Genomic DNA, 12,163 nt, shown 5'->3' on the forward strand with positions numbered 1-12,163 from the left:
GATTGGTAACCAATCAAGCTAAGCTTAATTCCAGGAAAAGTTATGTATTATATAATCTTGGTGATCATTGAATATCTTTGGGATAAATATATGTTAAGCACTTTGTTAAATTTTGAAGCCTTGGACTTTAAAAATTATATAAAAATTAAATTCTTATAACACCTTTTCATGCATTGCATTGTGCTTAGTGTTCTAATCTCAGCTTTCAATAATTGAATCACTTTGTTATTACTCTTGACAGACTGTTTGCTTTAGAAAGTAAAATAAGGAGATATATAATAATTATTTATGGTAAAAAATTGCTATTAATTATTTATAAAATTATTTTATTTCAAAATCTTCAATATCTCTATCTTATTTATATGAAATTTAATATATTATTTTTTCATCTTATAATTTTTATTTATTTATTTTTTTAAATTATTATCAATTTTTTTATTATAATAATATATAAATGGACTATTTTAATTTTATTTTATTTTTAAATTTTTTTAATGTCTTATAAAATTTAATGTATTTAAAATTTTGAAAAGTTAATAAAAAATTATTATTATTTTAATATAAATAAAAAGCAAAACAGATAAAAATTATAAAATTATATTAAGACTCTATTTATATTTTCTACCATTTGAATTAGGAGTGAATAGTATTTGATTTAAATTAAAAAAATTTAATTTTTTATTCATTTTGATTCGATTTTTAATTGTAACAATTTCGATTATTTCAGTAAGATTCGATTTTAATAAAAAAGTAAAAAAATAAATCGAACCGATTAGTGATAATAGTATTCAGATCATATTAAGATTAAAATATTCTAATTAAATTTAAAAATATTAAAAATAAAATATAAAAAATAAAAAATTTATTAAAAATTCAAATCGAGCTGAATTAAATCGAATTAAATCAATTCGATTTTCATAAATACTAAAATTTTAGTTTTGAATTTATTCAGTTCGGTTTAGTTTTAAACCGAACCGATCGAATACTCACTTCTAATTTGAGTATTTAAAGAATTTTTATTAATGAAAAAGAAAATTAAGTTATTTCTAATATATTTAAAAAAAAACATTTTAAAATTTTAATAACATCACTAAATATTTTATATGTGAGTTTTATTTATACACTTTATTTTTTTAATATTTTTTTAATGTTGTAATTAAATAATAAAAAAATAAGTTATATTTTATAAAATAAATTTTTAAAAAAATATTTTATATAGAACTTATTTTCTGCAAAACAAACAAATCCTAAGCTAGCTCTCTCTCTCTACATACTAAATCTTCCTCTTTTTTTTTCTTAACCCAGTGCACAATTCAATTTCTTTGAAGCTTATATAGAGAAAAAGACTTCAATGTTTTACTTTTATAATTAATAAGTTTATTTTTAATTTATTAATTAAATAAATCATTTAAATTTAATTCATTAGAAATTAAAATGAAAATACGTGTTAAGTGATATATTTAGGCTACATTTGGTATCAATGTTGGTTTTTTTTTTTTTTTTACATTTTCAAAATTAAAACCTGTTTATAGTTTTTTTTTTTTTATGTTTTATAGAAAACTGAATTTTAAGAATTATTTTAAATTTCTTGTGTAATTAGAAAATAAATAAAAATACTCACGGTTTTACATATTAATAGATAGATAAATAAATAAATAAATTTTGAAAGAAAATAAGTTTAAATTTACCCTTTATCGGGGCCAAATAAATATATTTTAATCTTTTATGACTTTAAATTTAATATCAAATATATGTTAACATAATAAGGGCATATTTGAATACTTATTTCTAATTTTAATTTTTTTTAATATTAAGATTCTATTTATTTTATTGAAAGTATTTGTTGAAAAATATTTTCTATATTTTTAACGTTTAAAGCAAGTAAAAATTTTAATTAATAAAAAATATTTTTTAATAAATTAAGTTAAGTCATTCTAAGAAAAATAATTTACTCTTTTTAAAAAAAAATCATTTTTACACTTTAAAATTTTTATTAAAATCTTTATATATAAATTTGTTAATATATTTTATTTTTAAATTAAAATTAAAAAATAAAAAATAAATTATTTTTATTAAAAAATATTATTCATGAAAAATATTTTTTAAATATAAATCATTTTTCATAAATAAATGGAGCGTAATTGTAATAATATATTAACTTATATTTCCATATAACATTAAAAGTTAAAAATTTCACGTGGAGGGTTCCTCAGATATTCTCCCTACTAATTTAACTCTAATTCTAAAAGATTTAAATATTTTCATTGATTGTAAAGTTTGTCATATTGGGAAGAATACTCTCATATTTTGCTTCATTGCTCTGTAGTCATTGAAGGTTAAAAACTGTTGGGATTTCCTACTGTTCATCATATTTGAAATATTTATAGTTTATTTTAATTTATTTTGAATCTATCTGATGTCTCATTATAGAGTAAGTTGTATATAATTTATTTTGTTTTAATTTATTTTTCTCCATGCCAGACGGCCATTTAATTCCCCTTATGTGAGTGCGGGCAGGGCTACGAAGTGACTGGACCAGCTCCTCTCGCTCACATCACATCACCGGACTGGACTTCTTTCTGCTGGGTCTGGGCTTGCGGGTAACCCATCCGACCCAGTGTGTCTGGGTCGAGATCTGAGATGCTGAGTTGGTCAGCCTAAGGAGGGCTTGATGGGTTTTGGGCCATTATTCTCCTCTTGGGCCCGGCTTTGCCCAGGGTAGAGGAAGCCCGGCGGTCATCAATTGCCCCTATTCATCCTTGGCAGTTATTACATGAGTGGTGATGGGGTAAATCCCTAAACTCTATTTATGACCGCGTGGCTCGAGAACTGTTCCTGTCAAAAGCATCCTTTCCTTATCTTTTTATTTCTTTGTCTCTTTACTTTGATTTTTGAATGTATGGCGATCTGAAAATGTGTATTTGATGATGAATGATATTTCACCTCGGCCTGTATCTCATTATTATTTTTTACTTAGACTGTCTTCTACCTTTATCAATTTTACTTAATTGATGGACTAGGCTATCTCTAATGGGACTTTGCTAGTCGAACTGACCCGGGCTGAGAGCTCGGCGTCTGACTAAACTTCTGACTTGCAAGTTTTTCTTATTCTCATGAGGGCATTTCTGTTTTTGGCTCATGACCTCGTCAGTGCTGCGAGCTCGGATATATAATATCTAGAGGAATGTCTTATTTGCATGAGTGCCCCGCGTTAGACGATTTTAAATCTTGTTCTTGTTACGAGCTCGGACATCTTGTCCCTCTGGATGTAACCTTCTGACGGTCAATACGGACTGAGCTGTGTGCTCTACTGGGATAGGGAGCTTGGCCTTTTGTCGTTTTCCTCTTCCTGGGTCATCTTTACTAAGTGTTTGTTTACTGTGAGTTAATCCGAGCTGTGAGCACGGCCCCTCACTTTCGTTTATCCTTTTGTGCGTTCCTGCATTTGTAGGCCTTTTTATATAGGGAGCTCGGCTCTCTGGTATATCTTCTATACTTAGCTTTATTCAGCTTGGTTGTTTACTTGTCGTGAGTCCGTCCATACTGCGAATTAAGGAGCTCGGATTTTTGTTCTTTGCTTAGGCTTTTATGCCTATAGCCTGTGATGCTGCCTGTGCTACGAGCTCAGGAGTTCAGAATTTTGCTTTCTTCACTTTGGTGCCCCGAGCTCTTTTGTGAAGTCGGACTTAATTTCTTGCTTTCTTGTCGAGCCTTGTACGGGCTATGTTTCAGTCTAACTACTTGTTTGTTCGGCTTTAACTTTTCTTTTATAGGCTTATAGCCTTGGCGGTATAGACATAAGGCCCCTTCAAGCTTCTGGGGAGATCGACCCTGGATTGAAGAGGTTGGACTATCTGTTTTGGACTTGACCATGCTGCGGTTCGATTCTTTTGTATCCTAATGAGTCAGGGCTTTCTACTGCCCCATCCAGTCATTCAGAATGGTTTATTCAGCCTTTTACATTGCTCATGTCTCCTTGATTCTTTATCTAAGCATTTGGTTCTCGAGTATGCCTCGGTTGTTTGGGTTGTTTGCCCCCGAATGCTTTTTGAGCTGTCTTTCCTCAAGCGTTTTGCGAGCTCTTTGCTGCTTAGACCTTTCTCTAGGCTAGCCGAGCTGGTTTAGTGCTAGCGGTCAATTCTCAGGGTCAGTGCCTCCTATGATTGCCCCTGGTCCTTTGTTTGATTCTCTATCTTAGTATGCATTTTGCTTAGGATTCGCCTCACCTTAATTTGGTCTGCCTATTGGATTAACCAGTACTGAGCTCATTTTCTTGAGATCGGCATGGTGCTTTGGCGTCGTGAGCATTGCATTGGCCTTTAGTGGGTCGCATTGCTACATGATACAGGCATTGGGACGCCTTAGTTTAATTTCGTTATATGCTGGCTATTTTGTGAGATCGAGGTCTTATTAGCCTGTAATCTGAGCTCTTTCGAGAGGTCAAATTCAGATTTTTTATTTCTGTTCCAGCATCCTCTTGAGGTCAGCATGGCGCTTTGGCGCTTTTGGCTATTGTGTGAGATCAAAGTCTCTTTACCTTATGACTCGAGCTCCTTTGAGAGGTCAGAGTTTAACTTTTCATTTATGGTCTAGTGTCCCAATCTTTTATGTGAAGTCGGAGCTGTGTTCTTATGAGTTGTTTTTGTGTGTTGTCATCGTATGCCGCTGTTTGCTGTGAGCATACAGTATTTTTTTAATAAAAGGTGAAAGAATAGTTCCCTTCATCCTCTCAGCTCGGTTTTGTGATGCTGGCGGTCATTTTCCGAGACCAGTCACCTACCTCACTAAGGGCTTGCTCAAGATTCAGACTCTTAGGCCTTACTGTTGCTTCTAGGCTCTCTAGCATTGCATGGGATTCAGACTCATTGGCCTTACTGTCGCTTCGTCATCTCAGCCGATTTTGTGGTGCCGAGGGTCATTTTCTGAGGCCGGTCACCTACCTCACTGAGGTCTTGCGCAAGATTCAGGCTCTTAGGCCTTACTGTCGCTTCCAGGCTCTGTAGCCTTACATGGGATTCAGGCTCATTGGCCTTACTGTCGCTTCGTCATCTCAGCCGGTTTTGTGGTGTCGGGGGTCATTTTTTGAGGCCGGTCACCTCACTGAGGTCTTGCACAAGATTCAGGCTCTTAAGCCTTACTGTCGCTTCCAGGCTCTTTAGCCTTACATGGGATTCAGGCTCATTGGCTTTACTGTCGCTTCGTCATCTCAGCCGGTTTTGTGGTGCCGGGAGTCATTTTCCAAGGCCAGTCACCTACCTCGCAAGATTCAGCCTCTTAGGTCTTACTGTCGCTTCCAGGCTCTCTAGCCTTGCATGGGATTTAGGCTCATTGGCCTTACTGTCACTTCGTTATCTCAGCCGGTTTTGTGGTGCCGGGATCATTTTTCGAGGCCGGTCACCTACATCATTGAGGTTTTGCGCAAGATTCAGGCTCTTAGGCCTTACTGTCGCTTCTAGGCTCTTTAGCCTTGCATGAGATTCAGGCTCTTTAGCCTTGCATGAGATTCAGGCTCTTTAGCCTTGCATGAGATTCAGGCTCATTGGCCTTACTATCACTTTGTCATCTCAGCCAGTTTTGTGGTGCCGAGGGTCATTTTTCGAGGTCGGTCACTTACCTCACTGAGGTCTTACGCAAGATTCAGAATTTTTTCTGCAAAATAAGAGATTGCACAGAGCGTATATAACGAGAAATGCTCATTGTTAATTCAATAATATTCATCAATAAATAGTATGTCGCACATGTCACTTAGTTTTATATTTCAGATGAATGTAAATATTAGCTCTAACTAACAATATTAACTCATGCAATTTAGAGATTCAATAAATAATATTTTGCATGTGTAAATTTCTCTAAGATTTTTCAATCTATAAAATGCATGATCTTTTTCTTAGGAATGTCTGTGCTAATATCAATAATAAAATTTTCATGACAATACTTGAATTTTAACGTTATGTAAGCAATTATCAAGATATATAAACTTAGATAAGTATACTTTTAATTAAATTTAACATTATTATTTACATGCAATGTAATACCCGGCTAGACCCCGGCATTAGAATTCCTATTTTCCGGTGGAATCTCGGATGTTGAAAACCTCTAGAAGGGTAAAATATATAATTTCTAAAATGTTTTCATGTGTTTTAAGGTTTTAAGTAAGAAAGAAATTAAGTTTTTGAAAGAAAAGCACCAAGAAAGGAAAGTCAGGTTCGGCCGCCGAACCTCATGTTCGGCCGCCGAACATGGCGCAGTTTAGGGAGCACCTTTGGCCCCCGAAGGTGGTCTGGCCAGCCACCTATAAAAGGCCCCATGTCCGAAAATGGGCGAGTTTTCTTCCCCATTTTCGGGCAAAGGTGAGTCCATGCCCTTCCATGGTTAGTTTTGATGATTTCCTTCAAATCATTCATATTTTTGACAAGTTTTAACTTGGTTTTGAAGATTTTTGAGCTAAGAACGAAGTTTTGGAAACTTGGAGCCCCCTGAGCTATTTCCTCCACAACTCCGAGTTTGGATCGCCTCCCCTCTCGATTTTCAAGAGGTAAGAGTAGATCCTACCCTTCTAGTATGTTTTTAGTAAGTTTTGAGGGGTTTTAGAATGTTTTGATGCATGATTAGGCTAGTTATAAAAGTGTTAGGGTTATATGGGTTTATGGATGAAATGCATGTTAATGTGTTGCTTTGATGATATTTGTTGGGGTATAGGATAGTTTGAGACCCTAATATGCTTATGTACATGTTTATGCATGTTTTTACATAAGTTGGGTTGAGTTGGAAGGTTTGGGAGGCAAATGTGCATGTTGGTGGCTTGGGTTCTGCCTGCTGGAGGACCCAGGTTCGGCTGCCGAACCTGCTTGTGGAGGCAGTTTGGCTGCCGAACCTTACCCCCGAAAGCTTAGACTTTCGGCTCTGGAAAAGGGTTTCGGCCGCCGAACTTGCCCCCGAAGGTTGGCAAGTTTCGGCTCTGGAACCACTTTCGGCCGCCAAACCTGCCGCCGAAAGTGGCTGAGTTTCGGCTCTAGAGGGACTTTCGGCCGTCGAACCTGCCGCCGAAAGTGCCCTGTTCAGCCTTTCTTTGCATGCTTTCTATGATTATTTTATGGTGTTTTAGGGAGTTTTTGGGGAGTTGTTTAGAGTCATGTTAGTGTATGTTTGGTCTCTCATTTGAGTCCACCTGTGTAGGTTCGGACCCGAGGAACCGAGGACCCCAGCAGTGAGGCAGTTGCTTCAGAGTCTTCTCAGAGTTAGCCTGAGGTGAGTAGAATGGATCTTTATGTTTCAAAACAAATAAATTTCAAGCATGTTCATGCATCACGAATGCCATGATATATACTAGGTTGTTTGTATTAGAATTCACGAATATGTTGCATTGCATACTTTGATGTTGATATGGATGCATATTGGATGACCCATTAGCCCTTGATATGATATGATGACGATGATACGGTATAGAAGACCAGTGAGGCCCATTCTACGCCCCTGGCACATTGGAATATTATGTTATGTTATGTTAAGAGAAAGACCAGTGAGGCTCATTCTACGCCCCTGGCATCATTGGAATGTGTAGAGGGTTATTGGTGACAAGTCCATCCTTGATGTGATTTGTTTGTGATGTGATGCATTCCATGAAAGCATATGTTTTATAAACTGTTTTACTATTCTGCTCACTGGGCTCTAGTAGCTCACCCCTTTCCCTTAACTCCCAGGTTTGCAGGTCCGGGATAGACCAGGAGGTCAGCAAGAGTAAAGGTTCTATGGATGTAATAGTTAGATGTGGACATGAGAAAATAATGAAAGATAATGTAATGTAAAGTATTGTATAAAATTGTATTGAAGTTTAGTATTGTACTTGGCCCTAATGTTATGTTAATCCCCTTTTTGTATATGATCTATGCGTAATGTTTTAATGTTAAGAAATGTTAGACCAAGCTTGATGTATGATATGATGTCCCACTAGAGCATTTGATGAGAGCTCTTGTGTGGGGTTTATGTTATGATTATGATGCATGCACAGGTCAAGCTTGGTGAATGAAAAAGTTTAAAATTTTTATGTAAATGTATGATCATGTAAAAAGTTTAAAATTTTTATGTAAAACTTTTCTCTTCCTTACTTTTATTCTTTTTCTTACTCTTCTAGGTCTTACTCTTTCTTTCTTATTCATACACGTAAGGTCTCTACTCAGAGATGAGAGATCACTCTTTCTAGCTGGATTGATAAAATCCACGGCTATAGCTATCAAGCTCTTTCCTGGCTCACTAACCTTGAACTCTTTATCTCTGACCATCTAACTCTATTACACTTTCCTATTTTCACATCAACTGATCTTCTACTAGTGTCCAGAAAACCATACACACAGCAGAACACTCAAAAGTGAGCTTACCTGGCACCACTGTGTTCAGTGTGTCTGTCTCTGGCTGAACCTGGGTGAAAATCCGAGCCGGAACTAACGGACTTCCACTTAAGGAACCTCCTGAAGAAGGGACTACTCCCCTTTCGCTATCTCTGGTTGGAGCTTCTAGTGGAATGATATGGTCTGAGGATGTCTGTGGGAATTGTGCTGACACGATTCTAGTGGGACACTCTCGTGCCATGTGCCCCTCCTGTCCGCACCTGAAACATGCTGTTGTCCCAGCCCGACAGACTCCTTTGTGCCTTCTACCACACGTCGCACATCGAGAACTATCCCAACCAGAACTCGAACCCTCACGAAAACCCATGCCAAACGTTACCCTATTCCAGAACTCTCTTTTCTTTGACCCTTTTAGGCCTCTCACTTTCTTTTTATTCTTTGCAACAGCCTCACCCAAAGGAAAACAGTCACTATTCTCTGGGTCATTTTCTACACTCATGTTTTCTGTCTGCCCTGGCTGCTCACATTCACTCTCTTTATGTTCCTTTAAGCTATCTGGACAAGCCCATCCTGCAAACTCTGTAGTAAACTGCTCCCAGGATAAGCTTTCTACCCTCGGGTCCACATACTGGGTGAACCATTCCCTTGCCTGCGCACAATTCAATGTGCTCCCTGCCATCTGAATGGCTCTACTCTCACTAACTCCCAACTCATCAGTTATCATCTTGACCAGTCTAAGATACTCAACAGGGTCATCACCAGTCTCAAATTTGGGAACATCCAACCTCAAATAAGCTGTCATCTGCACCATACTGTCCCCAGGTGAACTCGGCTTGGGTGTTTGGACACTTGGGGCTACTGGTTCTACTGGTGGTGGAGGAGGTGCAACATGCCCCGGGTTAGGGGTTACTGACCCTGGGTAACCAAAGACGGGTGGAAACATGGGATACTGTAGATATGACGGGTAAAAGGAAGGATAGGGCATAAAGGTGGGATATGGGTTATGCCTAGGAAACTCTGATGTACCTCTCATCGAGTACTCTGCCCCCCACTGGTAGGGTGGATACTGAGGTGGAACAAACCTCGAGGCCTGAGTGCCTCCTTGGGACTCACCCATATCTCCTCCCAACCTACTCCTGCCAAAGCTACCATCTCTACTCTGCTCCTCCTCCTCTATTTCTCTCATAAACCCTGACATACCACTCTGAACAACTCCCCTTCTACTCTCATCAACAGACCTTCTAGGGTCCCTTGATGTACCTTCTCTGCTTACACTATCTGATGTTGCCCTTTGCAGAACGGGGAGATGAGCATCCATGTCCTCATCCTCCGGCGGAGCTCCTGTCAATCTAACAGATCGACGAGTTCCTCTCATCCTGCCTCTGAAAAGCACAGCATCACACAAAGATATCAATAAATGATCCATGTAAGAATACATGAATCCACAACACATATAAAGAATATATCATGAAACATGCAACTCATCATGGCATTTCACATCAGCATGCAAGACAGGACTCCACATCCTATCCTAGTGGACATGAGTTTAACTTATTGTGCTTTCCTTCCTATACAAAACACCACCTCTTTCCGATGTGGGATATCTCAACACACCGTACTCTTGAGGTCCTATGCTTTGATACCAATCTGTAACGACCCGGAAACCGGTACCCCTCAGTAACGGTCCGAACCATCACTGGCACTAGGATCCAGATCGGCTTAAGGCCGCCGGGACCCGTAGCAAGCCGACTATACTCTCTGTGTACCTGATAAATCCCAGACATGATACAAATAGACTCAACAATCCTGTAAAACTCTGTAGGCTTAATTGCTGCTACTCAGATATGTCAATCTGAAATGGCCCTCAGGGCCTATACCAGGGACTACTATCTGCTGTGGGTCATGGGAATGAAACCCTTTTAATCTGTAACACATTCCACTGGTATCTCATCGAAGCCATACATTAAGCCTAACTCACACATTTCTCATCAAGAAACGTAAAACAGGATTCATGTACAGGGGATTAAGCATACATCACGCAACAGCAAAAACACTAGGGAAAGCACAAGTCTATCCGTATATGACAGTACAAATCTATACATTACATGACCGTTAATCTTTTAATTACATCATGTCCACTACACTATTACAGCATACATTCAAGCACAACTTTCCTCTGTCCTCTTGCTGACTTTGATTTCCCATAGCTATCTCAGGACCTGCAAAACTGGGGTTAAGGGAGTGGGATGAGCTCTAGAGCCCAGTGAGGAGGAACAGTAAAACAGTTCATTAATTACATGTTCTCATGAAATGCATCACATCACAATCATATCAGCTCAAAGATGAACTTGTCACCAGTAGCCCTCAACTACATGTTAGAATACCAACAGTGCCAAGGAGACAATGTCATCACCTGGTCTTCCATTTATCTCTCTGATATCATAGCATGACTAACTGTGCCAAGGAGACGAGGTCTCACCTGGTCTACACTTCACTCTGATTTGACAGCCCAGCTGTCTCACTCATAGTACCAGGAGCGACCTGGACTATCCAGGGGCGACCTGGTATGGCTATCTCATGCCATAAATCTGTATCTGCTCTCTGTCAAGGGCTAAGGATCATCCAACATTCATCCACATAAACAATAGCTTATGCAATGCATCATCGTCGTGAATTTTAATGCAATACAACCTAATACATAGCATGGCAGTTTATGATGCATGGATCATGCTAGAATCGTGTCATTTCTCAAGATAAAATATGTAGTTTAGTTCCACTCACCTCTGCTTCTCTGGCAGATACTGTACTGACTCTGATATCTCTAACTCTGAGGACCTCCTCGAACTCTCGGGTCCAATCCTACACAAATGGACTCGAATGAGGTGTCACACATACTTTGAATAACTCTTAACCACTTCCCCATAATCCCCTCTAAACCTCTGAAATTAATCACATAACTCATGCAAACGAAGGCTGGCCAGAACACATTCGGCAGCAGGTTCGGCGGCCGAATGTCCTCTCCAGAGCCGAAACTCATGCATGTTCGGCGGCACCTTCGGCGGCCGAATGTGCATGACAGATCCGAAAGTCCATTCTTTCGGAGGCAACCGTAGGCAGCCGAAACTACCTCCACAAGGGGTTCGGCGGCCGAATCTTCACTTCGGCGGCCGAAGCTGGGTTCTCCAGAAGGCAGAACCTTGCTTCCTCTCATGCACAACTTCTCCAACACACTCTAATATGCATACCTCAACGTCTCAACTCACATATACTCTCGTATATGCACAAAGGGGTCCCAAACTACCTATTAACCCCAACAAAACAACTAACACAACACATAATCATGCTTTTACCATGAACACATCAAAACACAACTCTAAAACCTAAACATGCAACTCTACCCTTAACCTCTTTAAAAGCTGTTAAAACCATAAAACAAGTATAAAGACCTCTCTTACCTCCTGAAACTAGCAGAGGAACAACTTGAACTCAACAAATCCCCGTCACAAGCTTCAAACCACCAAAACCTCTCTTTTCTCTCAAAACCTTCAAAACCTCTTGCAAACGAGCAACCCTCTGCATGAGCTGATTAAAAGCTTGCAGATGAGTCAAGGGAGACGTGGCCTACCCTCTGGTCATGATCTGGAGGTGAACACCTGGCCAAACCACGGACTGAGGAGTGTGCACAACTAACCGACCACCTCAGCTTCGGCTGCCGAAACTGCATGCAAAACCATGCAACTTTCGGGGGCCGAACATAACCTTCGGGGGCCGAACATTGGGCACTTTCGGCGGCCGAACTTAACCTTCGGGGGCCGAAC

This window comes from Manihot esculenta, chromosome 18 (genome assembly GCF_001659605.2).
Source record: "Manihot esculenta cultivar AM560-2 chromosome 18, M.esculenta_v8, whole genome shotgun sequence".
NCBI lineage: Eukaryota > Viridiplantae > Streptophyta > Magnoliopsida > Malpighiales > Euphorbiaceae > Manihot > Manihot esculenta.